The 16,040-nt window shown below is 41.8% G+C and overlaps 1 long non-coding RNA gene across 1 annotated transcript; it reads left to right on the top strand.

Moving 5' to 3' along the window:
* Positions 1-4,699: 4,699 nt before the first annotated feature.
* On the top strand, positions 4,700-6,574 carry LOC145660422 (uncharacterized). Its single transcript, XR_014126787.1, has 4 exons — positions 4,700-4,811; positions 5,937-6,050; positions 6,240-6,354; positions 6,502-6,574. It is a non-coding gene; the product is annotated as an uncharacterized LOC145660422 (long non-coding RNA).
* Positions 6,575-16,040: the final 9,466 nt, after the last annotated feature.

Here is a 16,040-nt window from a genome sequence, read left to right as displayed (position 1 = left end):
GATATCCACTCGACATCTTTAATTACACTACCTTTAATTACACTACCTTGCAGCTGCTTCCCAGGAATCTGCAGGTTACAAGTTTCCAGAATAAATGTATATTAGAAGTATCTAAATAACACTTCGCCTTTGGTCAAACACATGTCACTTATAACAAGCAAGACAATGTAATTTGGTACAGCACCTTTCATACACAATGGCAATTCAAAGTGCTTTGCACAAATGTATAGTAGCAAGAAAGAAAAAAAAAACAGTAAAATAATATGAAAGATGCCAATAAAAAGGACACCGTGTACACAAGGTACAGGACAGCAACACTGTCAGTGAAATGATAGATAGATAGATAGATAGATAGATAGATAGATAGATAGATAGATAGATAGATAGATAGATAGATAGATAGATAGATAGACAGACATTGGCAATAGTATGTGACTGTGATGCATCACTTTAAGTAGTGTGTTAAGCCATCCAAAATGAGCTAAGCTTTAAAAATACATGATGCAATCTGGTTTATGAGAATACATTAGAATTATTTGGTTCAGTTAACCAACTGCTGTCACGGAACGCTCGCCTTCCCCGAGTCATGTGGTTGGGCCTGCAATGTACAGTGGGAGGGCTGTTCTATTTGTAACCACACCTGCACACACCTGCACCTCGTCTGTCTAAATGTATATAAACCTGTGGCAGAGTGCAAGGTGTTGGTTATTGCTGACGTAGCGTGTGGATGTAACGTGTTGATGTTTCGTGGCAATGTTACATGTTTTCGATATTGTTAACTGTTCGTGTTTGTTTACTGTCAACTGTTTCATGTTCGTATTGACATTTGTAATGCTTGTGAGTGCCGTTATCGTTCCGTGTGTATCTGTAAATAAATGTACGTCCCAGTCGCTGGTGTGAAAATGATCTCCAGTGAGAGTGAACAGTACAGAAACAGAGTTCAGATGGGTACTGCTCACTCACCAGGAAATCTCTCTCTCCTCATATCACACCTGACTGAAGGGGATGGGGGAGTGTAAAGATGTTATCTTAAATGGAGAGAATATAAAGACACCGTACTCACCATTAAATCTCTATCAAGCACAGTGATACTGTCATCATTAGACTGAACCCACAACTTTTGACTGTTCCAGACCTTCTGTGTTAAACTGTGTTTAGAGCAGTACTTTAACCAGATGTTACTCAAATGCACCATTTGTTGTAATGAATGCCGTTAGGGTTGCAAGCAGTCAGCACTGAGGTAGTAGATGACAAGGGGCAGATGTGCTGGACTGAACTAATAGCACTTAGCGAGTCATTTTGGGTCCATCCCACTGGGCCGCCACATCTCTGTGACAACGGACCGAGCCAATTTAAGTAAGAATGAGGACATTCTCACTTATGATGTGAGGCTGTTAAGGAAGAAAGAGGACACACCAAATGACTTTTAAAAACTTATAAAACGCTACTGCCTCCCTATATTTGTTGTGTGTGTTGGGGATAGAAGTTTGTCAAAACTTCATTTGAATACACTTCATCTCCACTGTAACTGTAGTTGTCAGAACATTCAGTATACTGTATTTTTGAGTGTGTGTACAGTGTGTATCATCAGTCCTGCTGTAGCTGTGTGTAGTGTGTGTGTAACCCAGTAAGAATGCAGGTGTGTGTTTATCTGCTCCTTGTGCTCCACACTGCTGATGGTGAGTGTTATCTTCTCTCTACTTCTGTAGAACATCAAATATCTACTCAGTAGCTACTTTATAAGAAACACTGGAAACATCTAATATGAGTCCAGTTAGAGGCGACATGTCATATATTTCTGATAACGTATAAGAGGCACTCCATGTTATCTGAACATATAAGGTAGAATTTGAACAATTACGATTTGCTTTTTAGACTGCCATCGGTCGTAAATCTTGAAATCAATGTATTATTGTGGTGCAGTTAAATCTCATGCATATCAGCTGCAGCGCTAGAGCATAATAGAGCAAAGTAAGCAATCGTTATACTGTGATGGAGTAAATCTTACTCTCAACAATCCCTCTACTAGTTAAAGGAAGTAGCAGTATAGTGTAACTTACAAGTATGTAAAAGATAATTAGGCTTTCTGCATATAATAATGTGCTTAAAGCAATTCACTGTGTGCTTGAGATAGTTAAGCCATGTCAAAAAGAAAATCAATGCTGAATTTTTAATTTGAAACACACATGTGCTGAAGACATTAATAGTGAAGGACTTCAACTGGTGTAGCTGAAGGCTGTACACTGGAACATCACAGGATCACAGAGATCACTGTATACGCAGGAGATTCAGTACTGCTGCCCTGTTCCTGCACTGATATACACACCAGACCTGAGAACTTCACCTGGTATAAATACAACACAAACAGAAAAACATGGGAAGTGATCTCCAGTGAGAGTGAACAGTACAGAAACAGAGTTCATACTTATAACTGACCACACTTTTCTATTCTTGCAGAGGCTCCATATTAACCTGTAAATCTTACTCCAGTGGACTCTGACACATCAAGTCCAACAGCTTCAACTAAACCTACTACAACAATGACATCTCCAAATGGTTATAAGTTATTAATTTCATCAACTACTACTGATGGTAAGATTCATTTGTTTAATAGTATTCTCCAATCAACACCATAAAATGATTCCCCACTAAATACTACTACTACTAACAATAATAATAGTAAGTGACATCAACAATTAATTTCTTAATGTAGTTCACTTCATATAGGATACTGTAAGGGTTGGCACCAGGCCAAGGCCCCTCCGGCCACCAGAGGGAGGCCTCGAGTCAACCACGACACTAATCAGGTTTAACACCCCACAGCTGGGTTAGACCTTATAAAAGCCCCGTGACCCCGTCATTCAGTGCTGGGTCTTTGCTAAAGTTTTGATCCAAGCTCCTAGCCACTAGCTTTGGGTATTGAAGTCTGTGAGCCCTCGTGCTACACCTCACTTCTTGTCTGTGAGGGTGTTTGTGTTTTTATGTGTTCCCTCCCCTCTCCAGTTTTCCGTCTGGAGTCTGTCTCTCTCCCAAGGCTTCCCTTAGCCATTCACGTTCCTCCCTGTTTTCTGGTTTTGTTTGGGAAGTTTTAGTTTGGTTTTCCTCAGTGCGTCTGCGTTTCCATTTTTTCCTGTCATGTCCTTTGTTCTCCCTTTTTCCACGCTCGGCATGGTGTTTAGTTATTTACCTTTTGTTTTACCTGATCCAAGATCTAACTGTTCTGCACAGGGACCCACCATTGTTAAAAGCATTGTTGCTTATCCAGTAGGCTATTGGTCTCGTTACTTAGGTGACCTGGGTTCAAGCCTGCCTTACAGATATGTTCTTGAACTGCTTTACAGATGATCTTTCCTACAAAGGGCCATATTTATAGATACTTTAGGAATGTTTCCCAGCTTTCATACCTGACTCTTCACTGGCTCCTACTTTTCAAACCCCTATTAATATGATCATTTCATGTTCATTCATGTTGTGTTTATGGCCTGATTATATATAATCTTGCATTCAGAATGTAAGATTGTTTGTGTTTATTTTTAATGATGTGTGATGTTTGGTTGTTAGATTGTAAATTTTTTTTGTGTTGTTTTTTCATGGTGCTTTTATTACCCAGTTTGATTTGTTAAACTACGCTTCAGGAATTTCTGCTCAAGCTTACCGTGGCCTGCACAGTGTTGTATTCCCAAAGCCTGAGGAGCTGAAGACAGACCTGGTAGCTGTGAAAGAAACACACCACCTAATGGTGGCAGGTTATGGTGAGACTGATGAAGACATTGAAGACCCATATGAGGATGTTGCCACGGATGCCTCAACAGATGATGAATTCTAGACTCCATCCTGTCCACTGCACTCACCACATTAATTTCAAATCTGTATGCCTATATAATACATGTAGTGTTTTTTATCCTTGTCTCTTTGTAGCTAGGTTGTTTGGTTGGGTGTTCTTTATAAGATATAAGAAACATTTTTAAAATGTATGCTAACCTTTTTTTCTTTTCAGCAGTAATTAACCTTTGTGAAGATGAGATCGAAATGTTGTGTTATAAAACACATATTGGAATAGCCCCTGTAAAACCACATGCAGGTTATTTTGGGGCTACAATTCTGCACTTTAAAAAAATATATTTAAAAAAATAATAAACCATTTGAAGCAGTAATGAACGGAGCATTTAATTGTGTTTGTCTAGTTGTTCAGTTTCATAATATAAGCATATATTATGCAAGAAAGTGTTTGCATAACTGCGTAGCCTTGGTACTGAAACACCAGAATAAAGATAAGCCTTGTTTTGTTGAACATTGTATTGTGACCAATAAGCCTAATTTTCAGTTAAAATGGTATAATTTCTTAAGATTTTATTATTATTGTTGTTGTTTAGGTTGCATTTTGATCCTTAATGAGTGTTCAAATGACTTTGGATTATAACGAATACAGAGTGAGTGAATTGTACCTATGTGGAATGATTACTAATTAATTAATATATAGTTTACATGTATAGGTTATATTTACTTTATTTATTTAGATTTTTTAATCTGAGCCAGATAACAAAATGATAGCGTAAAGAGGGGGAAATGATTTTAAAATGTGATTTATAATATGAGACTATAATGTCATTTCAGCTGCACTTCTGTCATTGTTCTAAACAGCCACTGAACAAAATTTAGCGCTCGATTATGTCATAATTTGTCATTCTATTTCTGACCCCAGATCAGTTTATTGAGTGGATTTGCCGATGACGATCATTTTAGACAAAACATCAACAGAGACTACAAACAATTCTTCACGCATAAGAGGTACTGAGAAACGAAAACAAAACGTAAGTAGAATTTAGTTTTATCTACAAAGGCAGATACTAAATATTTGATAACGGAATCGTATTATAAACAAGTAGCCAATATGCGAAATTAAAATGAGAACACACATTTTAATGATGGAGAACTTGTGACTGAACGGAGAAATAATTAGTGGGCTGATAGTGAGCTCCCCGCCCCACTAGTCACGTGGTACGGCCCGCCGCCTGCAGTGGGAGTTCATGGTCTTGTGTGAAACCACGACTATGTAGTCACATACACCTGCAGCGGGTTATTCTCCTAATGTCTGTGTGTGTTTAAACCCCGGTTGGTGTGTATATCCCTGTCGGTCTGTGTTCTCGCTAATGTTGACGTACGTGGTGCACTTTATGTTTGTAAGCTGTGTTCAATGTTGCTCATGTTCATCTTGCCTGTTTCGTGTGAGCGCCACTGTGTTCGTTATTCGTGTTCGTCTAATAAACGTCTGTCTACGTCAAGGGAGTTTGTGGGACCTGCGGCACTCGGGCCCTCACAGCTGTTTAACTTCACTGACCGCACAAATATTTTAAAATGCGGAATAAGTGAATAGAGAATGAACTAGCTAAAAGGAAACGTTGATAAATAAAAGGGGAAGTAGCTGAAAATATTCGGGTAACCGAACTCCTTTAGATGAAATACGTTGACTGAGACAAGGGAAAGTGACTGCTGCGCTTGTTTTAGAAAAGCCTCTGTAAGACCACGAGTGTGGCCATTATGCACTGTCGCACAACAGACAACCTTTGTTTCACATTTATTAACATTTGTAGAAGAAATTGAGCTACGGGTGGCCATTTGTTCTGTTACATAATAACTGTATATGAATATATAAAGTCTACAGGCTTTGATTTCTCATTTCCATATAGAGATATGAAACTGGGGTACAAAGGTAATCCTTTGCACAAATGCATGTAAAATAAGCCTTGTTTTGTAGAAAACTGCCTAATTTTCATTTCAAATTTTAATTACTTCTTAGGAATAAATCTTTAATTCTTAAAAATTAAAGTTTTTTTTTTAATGTCCAAAAATACATGAAAACTGTTACGACTTTTTAAAAGAAAGTAAACAGCTTTATTATCGTTCAGTGCAATAGAGCTTTCTTCTGCCCTTTCTAGATGCCAAGGGACAACTTCATTATTAATATTATTACCAGAAGCCAGAAGAGTCATAGAGACCCTGCTCCCATTGCTTGGTTTAAGCAACATTACTGTGCCAATCTGGGAGAAAGTGTAAGTGTCTACATCTTTTTTACTGCATCCACGGTTTTATTTATTTTGCCTTCACATTTTCCTGACTTGTACAGATGGCAATCCAAAATATGCTGTCCATTAGTGGAGTTTCGACTGCCCAGGTGGGGTCAATGGATGATTCATTTCCGTTACAATTCATCACTGATTATTTCTCATTTCTCACCCAAGAAACAGGAGGACTGTAAGGAGGTTCGTACCATCCGGAGCATAACTGCTGAATGCTTTATGGTCACAGAGTCGACGGAAGATATTTGCTCTTTGGACCACAGTGTACATGTAGAAGGTGCAGATGTACTTTCTTGCATAAATCTAGCTTTACATTAAGAACACACAGTAGGACATGATGTTTGCTCACTTTAAATATGTTCCTGTACTTTATTATGTAATTGCATTTTTATTGATTTTTTGGGGAAAAAAACAATATCTGTAGATGTAAGAGAGGATCTGGATGGAGTAGTGGAATCTATTACAGAGGCAGTCAAAGTGGAGAACACCCCAGCTGGTGAGTAGCATCAAAGCACCACATCAATAATCAGAGTTTACATACATCCACTCCATGGACACCAGTTTAAAAATTATACTTTTATTTCAAATATAAAGGCTCAGAATGCAAGAAGTTGAAGAGAGTACGCATCTTCTTCAGACGAGGATGGCAGGCTCTAAAAAGCACCTTGTCCTGTGCCAAGCGCTCCAACAAAATTAGCCCTACTCTTTAACTTTTCCCAGCTCTTTTTAGCAATTTATTTTGTATTTCTTTTTTCCCTTCATTTTCCCCAACCTGTCTTTTCATTTTCTGAAAAAAACATCTTTTGACTTTTTGATTTATTTCTGATTAATAAATTTTACTTCATGCAAAGATTTTGTTTGTTTGCATTCTGGACCTTTTAATCATATTTTCATTCTAAAACCAGCCAGGTTATGATTCTAATTCAGTCAAATAAATCTTGAATGATTCAACTCACTTTAATAACATTTTTAGATTATCACATATATGTACAGTTTCATGTCACTCACCTTTAGTGAGAGGAAGTACAGTAAAGAGAAAACACAAACTGAGCATCCTTGTCTCTATGGAAACACCACTGACCTCCCAGCACACACTGACAACTCTACAACCAGATCTCCACTGCCACTGTGGACACACACTGACTCCAGAACTCTCACAGCATTACTTCAGTACTCCAGACCCAAATGTCCACCCAGCAGAGAGGAACTGGGAACAAATGAACTTGGCCAGAGCTCTTATGTTTCTTTTCAAGTTCACATCACCAGCTTTACGGAGACATACAAAACCACACACAGTGCCCTCATGTCCTTTGACCTGTGAGGTCTCTGGTTGTTTCTTCCTTTGTGATGTATCCTATAACCCCACACTGACCATGATGCTGCATCTGTGAAACCATATAGGAGACACACATGCTCATTATAAAGCAAAGGGGGTGGAGTCTGATGTAGAGGAGAGAAACAAACAGACATATTATCCCATCGCTCTTATTCTCAAACTCCTCTTTTTAAGTTTATAGTTTTAAAATGCAGTTTATAGAGTTAATCACCTCAAAGCTTGCACATATACAAATTTTTGCATTACTTTTTCATGGCTTGAGATATTTTATGTTTGCATTATCTTATGATGTCCTGTGTACTTAATATGTTATTAATTGTATCAAATTTGATTTATTGGTAAATATACTTTGAACTATTATGCACTGTCACTACAGAATGCTGTCTGCTTTATGTCTCCAGAGACTATAAGCATGCAAACATACATACACACACACACACACACACACACACACACACATTCAAGAATTTCTAGATAGTGAGAGGACCTGCTTTTTGTTTGGTTTTTCAGTTTCCACATCACAATAATTTGTTGTGGACCATTGCTTATGCAGAAATGTTCTTTAAGATTTTTTGTGAGTGTGATGGAAATTATTATTCGATCATGTATTATCATGTGATTCATATATAATCATGTTAATCCTTTCTCTATGTAATCCTATATGAATAGTTTAGTCTGCACATTCTGTCTTTGTATATTGTGTGAACAAAACGACTGCTGAATCAGCTGCTTCATGATCTTGCATGTGTCGTGAGACTAATGCTGATAAAGAGAAACTAGCAAACTGTGTCTGTCCTGGTGGAACAGAGCATCCTGGTATGTGCAAAAGTGTTTAGCGCGATAAGGAGCAGGAAATGGGTAAATAGGATGACCGCGCACCCTCCCTGGGGGAAGTGAAGTTTAGATATAAGGAACAGAGTCAGTCTACCCCTTTCGAGCTTTCACTTTAGAGCATTAGCTCTCACACAGCTGTGTTTTGTATGTCTTATTTTCTTTATTAAATTATTCTTTTAATCACGTCTGACTTGCTGTTTATTCAAAATTCCACCACAGAAATTGGCGTAGTCGGCAGTATCAGCGAGAGGCACCACGCGGAGCAGTGGTGACTGAACTTCGAGGATGCTCCTCAGAGAGAATTTCTCGACTGAGCTGGAGAAAGAGGGAAACCCACAAGAATACGGGAAGTACCTAACCAGGGAGTGACGTCCCGCTTGACTCCGGTGGTGTGCTCCGCCTGATCTAACGGACTGAAAGTAAGTGGTGGAAATAGTAAACCAATCTTTAAAAGGACGAATATAGATATCCGCCAGAGTTTGCCTGGGGGCGGGCCTGAGAAAGTAGCATAGTAGAGGAATACTAGCGCTCAGAAAGGAGTCTGGGACTCCAATAGCCTAAAAGAGTTAGGCACACTGTGTAGACGTACAAGTTTAAGAGAAAATAGGCCCGGGCTGACAGGACGCCCCATTAGAAAGGAGTCTGGGACTCCAATAGCATAGAGAAAGAAGGAAACTCTGTTAACCAGCACGAATTACTGGAGCGGAACTAAATTAAAGCAACGTTAGAGACGTGATTAACAGAAGGAAAAAAAAAAAGAGGGGGGGAGAGTGTCACCTGTACCCATATTATTCATATTATTTGGTTATATTGTAATCACATTTGTGCAATCACCCTTACCATCAACAAAAAAAAAATCGGTAAAGGGCAAAGTAAGGAATATGAATTTAGCAAAGACAGGTTTTCTAGTAGCCTGTTCTTCCAAATGAGTAAAGACTATGGGGAACATGTAAATAAACATGTCCCATTCTGGATTAAATACTATGGGTTTAATGCATCGGGGACTTTGAGTATATTACTTAAATTGGTTGAAAGAGTAAAGGTTAAACCAAGGGAAGCTGATAAGAAAGTGAGGAAATATTTTGGTAAGAACAGTGAAGATATGCTGGAAAAGGCAAAAATGTGGTTAGAGGAGGCTGCAAAAAGACAGAAGCAGCAGGTAGGGCATAGAAAAGGTAATAATGAAGTGTCTAAGTGTGTTTCCTTAGCTGATCCTGACCTCGATGCCGCCCTGCCGAGAGCCCCCCAGCTGATTCAACAGCCACAAGCGCTAACAAACCCACTTCCATATCCTGAGCCAGGGACTTCATCGCTAACATCAAAGCTGTCTCCATATGACGAACCAAGACGACAACTGGAGGCAATAACCTCACCAGTGGCTCATCGCACTCGAAGTCACACCACTATAAAGCCATCTGCAGAGCCTGAGGCAGGCTGTGCCCCACAGTTCCCGATGGTGGAGGTGTCTGGACCAGATGGAGTAATTATCGTCCACCGCCACTGGACTGCAGATGACATCATGAAAGCGGCCGACGGCCTGAGCAAACCAGGCGATATCGGTGGACAATGCTTCCGACAAGAACTTATGGTATTTGTGCAGTCCTGCAGACCAACTCAGGCTGAATTGAGACGATTGCTTATGATTCGACTCGGACCGCAGTATAACCACATTGACAGAGACTGGGTGGATGGAGATGTTCGTCTCCATCTGCCTGAGTGGAATGCATCGCCCCAAGGCCAGCTTGACTCAAATGGCCCATACAGAGAGATGATAAGAGGACTCATCGAAAGGGTGGAAGCAGCATACCCGACAACTATTAACACCGACGTGATAGCAGCATGCAAACAAAGGGATGACGAGCCCGTGGCTGATTTCCTTGTCCGTTTGACATGCGTCTATACTGATCATTGTGGAATTGATGCACCAGCACAACGTGCAGCGGGCCCCGGAGAAGTGGGGGTGTGGGAAGCTCATCTGAGAAACAGCTTCCTTATGAATGAGAGGACATTAGCGACCTCATCAGAAAAAACTGCATCGGCTATAGTCGAGCCCCTTTGTCAACTATTGAAGAACACGCCAAGCATCATGAAACTATTCTGGGCAAGAAGGATGCTAGACGGGAGTGCCAGGGCGCCGACACCACCCACCAGGCGATGCTGACCATGCTCCAAATAGTAGGAGACAGAGGAAGAGGTCGCGGACGTGGCAAAGGACGTGGACGCGGATGAGGGAGAGGAAGAGGTTGAGGAAAAGAGTCTGGAGGAAGGGAATGCTACAATTGTGGAAAATTCGGACACTTTGCAAGAGACTGTCCTGAAGAAGAAGGGGAAGATAGAGACAGCATGGCTGTGGAAGTCAAAAAAGATTGACGGACGGCCGAGAGGCAGGACAGCGACGGGCCACTGAAGGAAGACGACAAAAGGGAAGTAACAAATTTAAATGACCAATTATTACAGCAGATTAGTAAAGGGTCAAGAGGCCTCCCTGAAGAAACTGTGAATGTAGAAAGGAAAAATGTTAAGTTTTTGGTTGACAGTGGTGCCACCCATTCGGTGTTGAGAGAAGGTTTAATAGAATGTAGAATGAGACCAGGGTATGGGATAACAGTAATTGGAGTGGGAGGCCATCCCATTGATGAAAGGATGTCCAAGCCTCTCCAATGTAGTTTAGGAAATAGCCAATTCAAACATAGATTTTTGTGTCCAATTAATTTGTTAGCTAGAGACCTGATGTGTAAACTTGGATGCACAATTAGCAGCAACCCAGAGGGGTTATTTGTCACGTGGGAAACACGCACACAGGGAGTCCAGTTAGAAGTGGGAGTCCCTTTGTATGTTTATGAATTGCTGAGCACTGTTGGGGAAGTACTAACACATTTTATGACTGAAGTTACTAACACACTACCTGGTGAGCTGACGGTTAAACAAAGTGACTCTATTCACTGTACAATGGAAGTCCATGAGGGACCAGACGTTGATTTTGAGCAGAAATTTGACATAGGGAGCAGCGACAGTTTGATTATCACAGCTATAGCATGGGACTGCGAGTGGGCTGCGGGAGTGGTGCAGCTCTCAGCTAAACAAAAACCTTTATATTCGGTTTCGCATGCAGCGCCTCATGTGTCGCTGGCTAGCACACATGCTGACCCAGACTGGCAGAGAGCAGGATTATGGACTAAACGTGTGTTGAGCGCAACTGACTGGGTAAAAGAACCCCAGTGTGAAATTATGTACAGCCCGAGCATAAAAGCGTGGAAAATGCCAGCCCCATATAGGTTAAATTGCAAAAGGGGGGTCGAGCTTGTGAGTCCAAATATGACGATTATGGTAGCCTCTGTTACACTCTCAGAGGAAGAGGAAGAGGAACTGAAAACAGTTCCTGCAGGGTTATGGGCACAGCGAAAAAATGATGTGGGTTTAATAAAAGGATGCGAGCCTGTCCACATCACCCCAAAATCTGATTATAGACCACACCAACACCAATACCCTTTGAAACCAGAGGCAGCAGAGGGTATTAGGCCAGTGTTCAAATAATTAATGCAAGCAGGAGTAATCGTGCCATGCCCAGATTCACCGATATGTACTCCAATCTTCCCAGTTAAGAAACCAGGGAGAGATGAATGGAGATTTGTGCAGGATTTGCAGGTTGTCAACGCGGCAGTACACCCTAGAGCCCCAGAAGTTCCAAATCCGCACACCATTCTCTCTCAGATCCCACCAGACAGCAAGTGGTTCAGTGTAGTTGACTTGGCCAGTGCTTTTTTCAGTGTACCTGTGCACAAGGATAGCCAATTTTGGTTTGCTTTCACTTTTGAAGGAAAGCCATACACATTCACGAGGTTGTGTCAGGGGTATTGTGAATCACCAACTATTTACAATGCCGCCTTACACCGAAGCCTAGAGGCTTTAGCGCTCCCTGAAGGAACAGCTCTGCTGCAATATGTTGATGATCTTTCAATTTGTGGAAAAACACGAGAAGCGTGTAAACAAGCCACGGTGGCACTGCTACATCATTTAGCAGGGGAAGGCCACAAGGCATCCAAATCTAAATTACAGTTTTGCAAGCTGCAAGTGCATTTTTTAGGACATGACATTACCGAACAAACGCGCATGCTGACTAAAGACCGGGTGAATGCTATTTTGACTATACCGAAGCCTACGACGAAAAAACAGCTGCTGTCCTTCTTGGGCATGTGCTCCTATTGTAGAACGTTCATACCATCTTATGCAGAGCATGAGGGGCCACTCAGGAATATAATACCGACCAAGGGGTCGAATTCCTCCCAGTTAGAGTGGACGCCAGAGGCTGAAGCGGCCTTTACAGCATTGAAGCAATTACTACAGGTCATGCCCACCTTAGGCATCCCAGACCTCAGTAAATCATTCGAACAGACAGTGGATGTGAAAGGACAATACATGACAAGCGTTTTAACACAAAAACACAGGGACAAACAGAGGCCAGTAGCCTACTTCTCAGGAAAGCTGGATGCAGTCGCAGCAGGCCTGCCATTGTGCATAAGAGCAGTAGCCACAGCAAAAAAGGCCCTAGTAGCATCCAGAGATATAGTAGGATATGCTAATCTGACCCTACATGTTCCCCATGCAGTATCGTGAATATTGCAGGATCAAAAGGTGGCACATTTATCCACTCAGCGATGGCTCAGGTACCACACTGCTTTATTGGATATGCCAAATGTTACTGTGAAACGATGCACAACCTTGAACCCCTCCACTCCATTGCCTACAGAGGAGGAGGGGGAACCCCATGACTGCCAACAAGTGTTAGAAATTGCAACATCTCCTAGAATAGATTTAATGGAGGAACCGATACTTAATGCGGACCTGGAATTGTTTGTGGATGGTTCAGCCAAACGTGACTCTCAAGGCACTAATCGAGCAGCATATTCTGTCGTGTCACACACAGAAGTGGTGAAAGCAGAACCACTCCCATCTAACTACTCAGCGCAGGCTGCTGAGCTTGCCGCACTCATACAGGCTTGTAAGATAGCACGGGATAAGACTGTGAATGTTTGGACTGATTCCCGATATGCTTGGGGAGTGGCACATGACTTTGGGGCCATTTGGAAACATTGCAACTTTCTCACCAGCTCAGGAGCAAAGCTAAAAAATCACCGCCTGGTAGCAGAACTGTTGGAAGCAATCCAACTGCCAAAGGAAGTAGCAATTATAAAGTGTGCCGCACACACAAAGGCAGATGATGCTGTGTCAAAAGGAAATGCTTATGCAGATAAAGTAGCTCAACTCACAGCGTTACAGCTGCTCAATCCACAAATGGCATAAGCAGATACTGAAACCAGAATAACTACCAAAGATATCCAAAAACAAGCCACTCCACAGGACTATGCAAAATGGAAAAAAGGGGGGTGTAAACAAATAGGCAGGATATGGGTACACCCAGATATGAACAAACCATGTCTCCCCACAGCTTAAATGAAAGGACTAATTGAGATTGCTCATGGAAGGAGTCACATGAGCAAAGGGGGGATAGTGGAGAGTATAATGAGACATTGGTATGCACCAGGAATAAACAGACATACCCAAAATTTTTGTTCCCGATGCCTGGTATGTGCACAAAATACACCGCATGGAGACAATCATACCAAACATGCACCCTCTGGACACCCGCCGCCTAGTGAACCATTTCAACATTGGCAAATAGATTTTGTAGAACTAACACCAGCAGAAGGGAAGAGATACATGCTTGTGTGTGTGTGTGTGCATGTTTAGTAAGTGGGTGGAGGCCTTCCCAACAGGAAAACAAGATAGTGATGCAGTAGCAAAAGCGCTACTGAGAGAAATTATTCCCCGGTGGGGGTTGCCGCAATGAGTGTCCAGTGACAACGGAACACCCTTCGTACACGAAGGGTTAAAAGCTCTGACTAAATACCTAGGAGTGGATATGAGAAAACACTGCAGCTATCACCCTGCTAGCGCAGGGGCAGTAGAACGGGCAAACGGTACCATTAAAGAGGGTCTAGCTAAATTAATACAGGAAACAGGCATGAATTGGGTAAAATGCCTTCCCCTCGTCCTGTGGCAATGTCAAACCAGGCCGCAGGCACGAACAGGCTTATCAGCTTTTGAGATAGTGTTTGGACGGCCTCCCAACACGGGGATAGGTCCGCCCGACTGGGATACTAACCTGATCAATGAATCGCTTTTGCAGTATTGTGTGTCTCTGCACAAATCTCTCTCCCATGTGTCTAAGCAGGTGAAGGCAGTCCTTCCCGAGGTGACGGACAATCCCCTCCACACGCATCAGCCAGGCGATTGGGTGCTGATAAAAGACTTCAGGAGGAAGCGGTGGAGCCAACCCAGGTGGAGAGGACCATTGCAAGTACTGCTGACGACACAAAACCGCATGGCCTTGGACATGCTCCTCACTAAGGAAAGGGGAGTGTGCTCAATGATAGGCGACCATTGTTGCACGTACTTACCACCCAATGATGCACCTGGAGGTAATGTCTCCATGGCCTTGGACCACATGAGTAAGATTGCTGACCAACTTCGTGCTGAAGAAGCCGGAGTGAGACCTTGGGACTGGAAACAGGGATCTCTATTCTCAATGTGGAAAAGTATTGCAATTATGATTCTCCCATCCATTTTACTACTTGCCTTGATTATATGTTGTGGACCCTTGTTATGCCAGTGTATACTTAGTACTATTTGCATGAATATGGATACCAGATACCAACTTATTCAGGTCACTAAAGAGGACCTGGATGAGGATAACACCCTGTACCTGCACACTGTATTCTCTGATAATTAACAAATGATTGTATAAGAATCAAAGGGGGGAAATGTGATGGAAAATGATACGAAACGATGTATTATGTTATTTATATAAAATCACACTGATCCTTTTGTTCTTAAATTAATAATGCTGTTTGCACATTTGTATCCGCCTGTTGCTGATAAAGTTGAACATGTATCAGGAACATCAAGGTCAACTTGACATACAACCCACACTGTTTGGAGTCAGTTTGGGTTGGTTTGTGGGAAAAGCCAAGCCGAGAGCTGATTGGCTTATAGCCACAGCAACAAAGGGAAGAAGAGCTGCTTAAGAAAAGATGATTGGTTAAAGACAGCACAGGAGTAGTATAACTAGCCACGCTTTTGTATACTCGGGGCTCCCTATCTGAGGCGAGCCAAACATTTATTTTATTCTTTTTCTTATTAAATTACTCTCTTAATCACGTCTGACTTGCTGTTTGTTCAAAATTCCACAACAGTCCATCATCTAGCAATGGAGGTAACATGCATTGGTTTAACGAGTGTGGGGTAGGATGCAAGTGTGAGTTATCTTTGATGTGGTTTTTAATGAAAATGAAAGCACACGTGAACATACGGTGTGAACGTTGCATACACAGAGTAATACATGCGATTAATGCAAAATAATTGACATTAGTGGTTGGAAAGGTTCAGGCTTTATATGGGAAATAATGAGGGTGAGACTAGACCCTATGGGCAGCTAAGTGAAAGGGGAGACACAGGACCCCTGTGTGATGGTGGTGAAGGGGTGTTACAGTAGCCCCCACCCCAACGTGCAGCTCCTGACATGCGTACCAGCTGACGAGGGTCCCACATGACCCTTTTGGTTCCCCCAGTTAATGTGCAGTCTGTGAAAAACACCCGATGGAAACAGTTCAAAATTCCCAGGATGAGGGCCTCTGCCATCCTTTTTGAGTATCAAACAGGCCTTGACCTCCATAGTAACCCACAGTAACATGCACACTCTTTAGAAATATAGTCTACTGAATGTTCTACACTTA

This window comes from Electrophorus electricus, chromosome 2, assembly GCF_041902795.1.
Source record: "Electrophorus electricus isolate QZ-2024a chromosome 2, ASM4190279v1, whole genome shotgun sequence".
Taxonomy (NCBI): domain Eukaryota; kingdom Metazoa; phylum Chordata; class Actinopteri; order Gymnotiformes; family Gymnotidae; genus Electrophorus; species Electrophorus electricus.
This window is presented reverse-complemented; position numbering and strand designations above follow the sequence as displayed.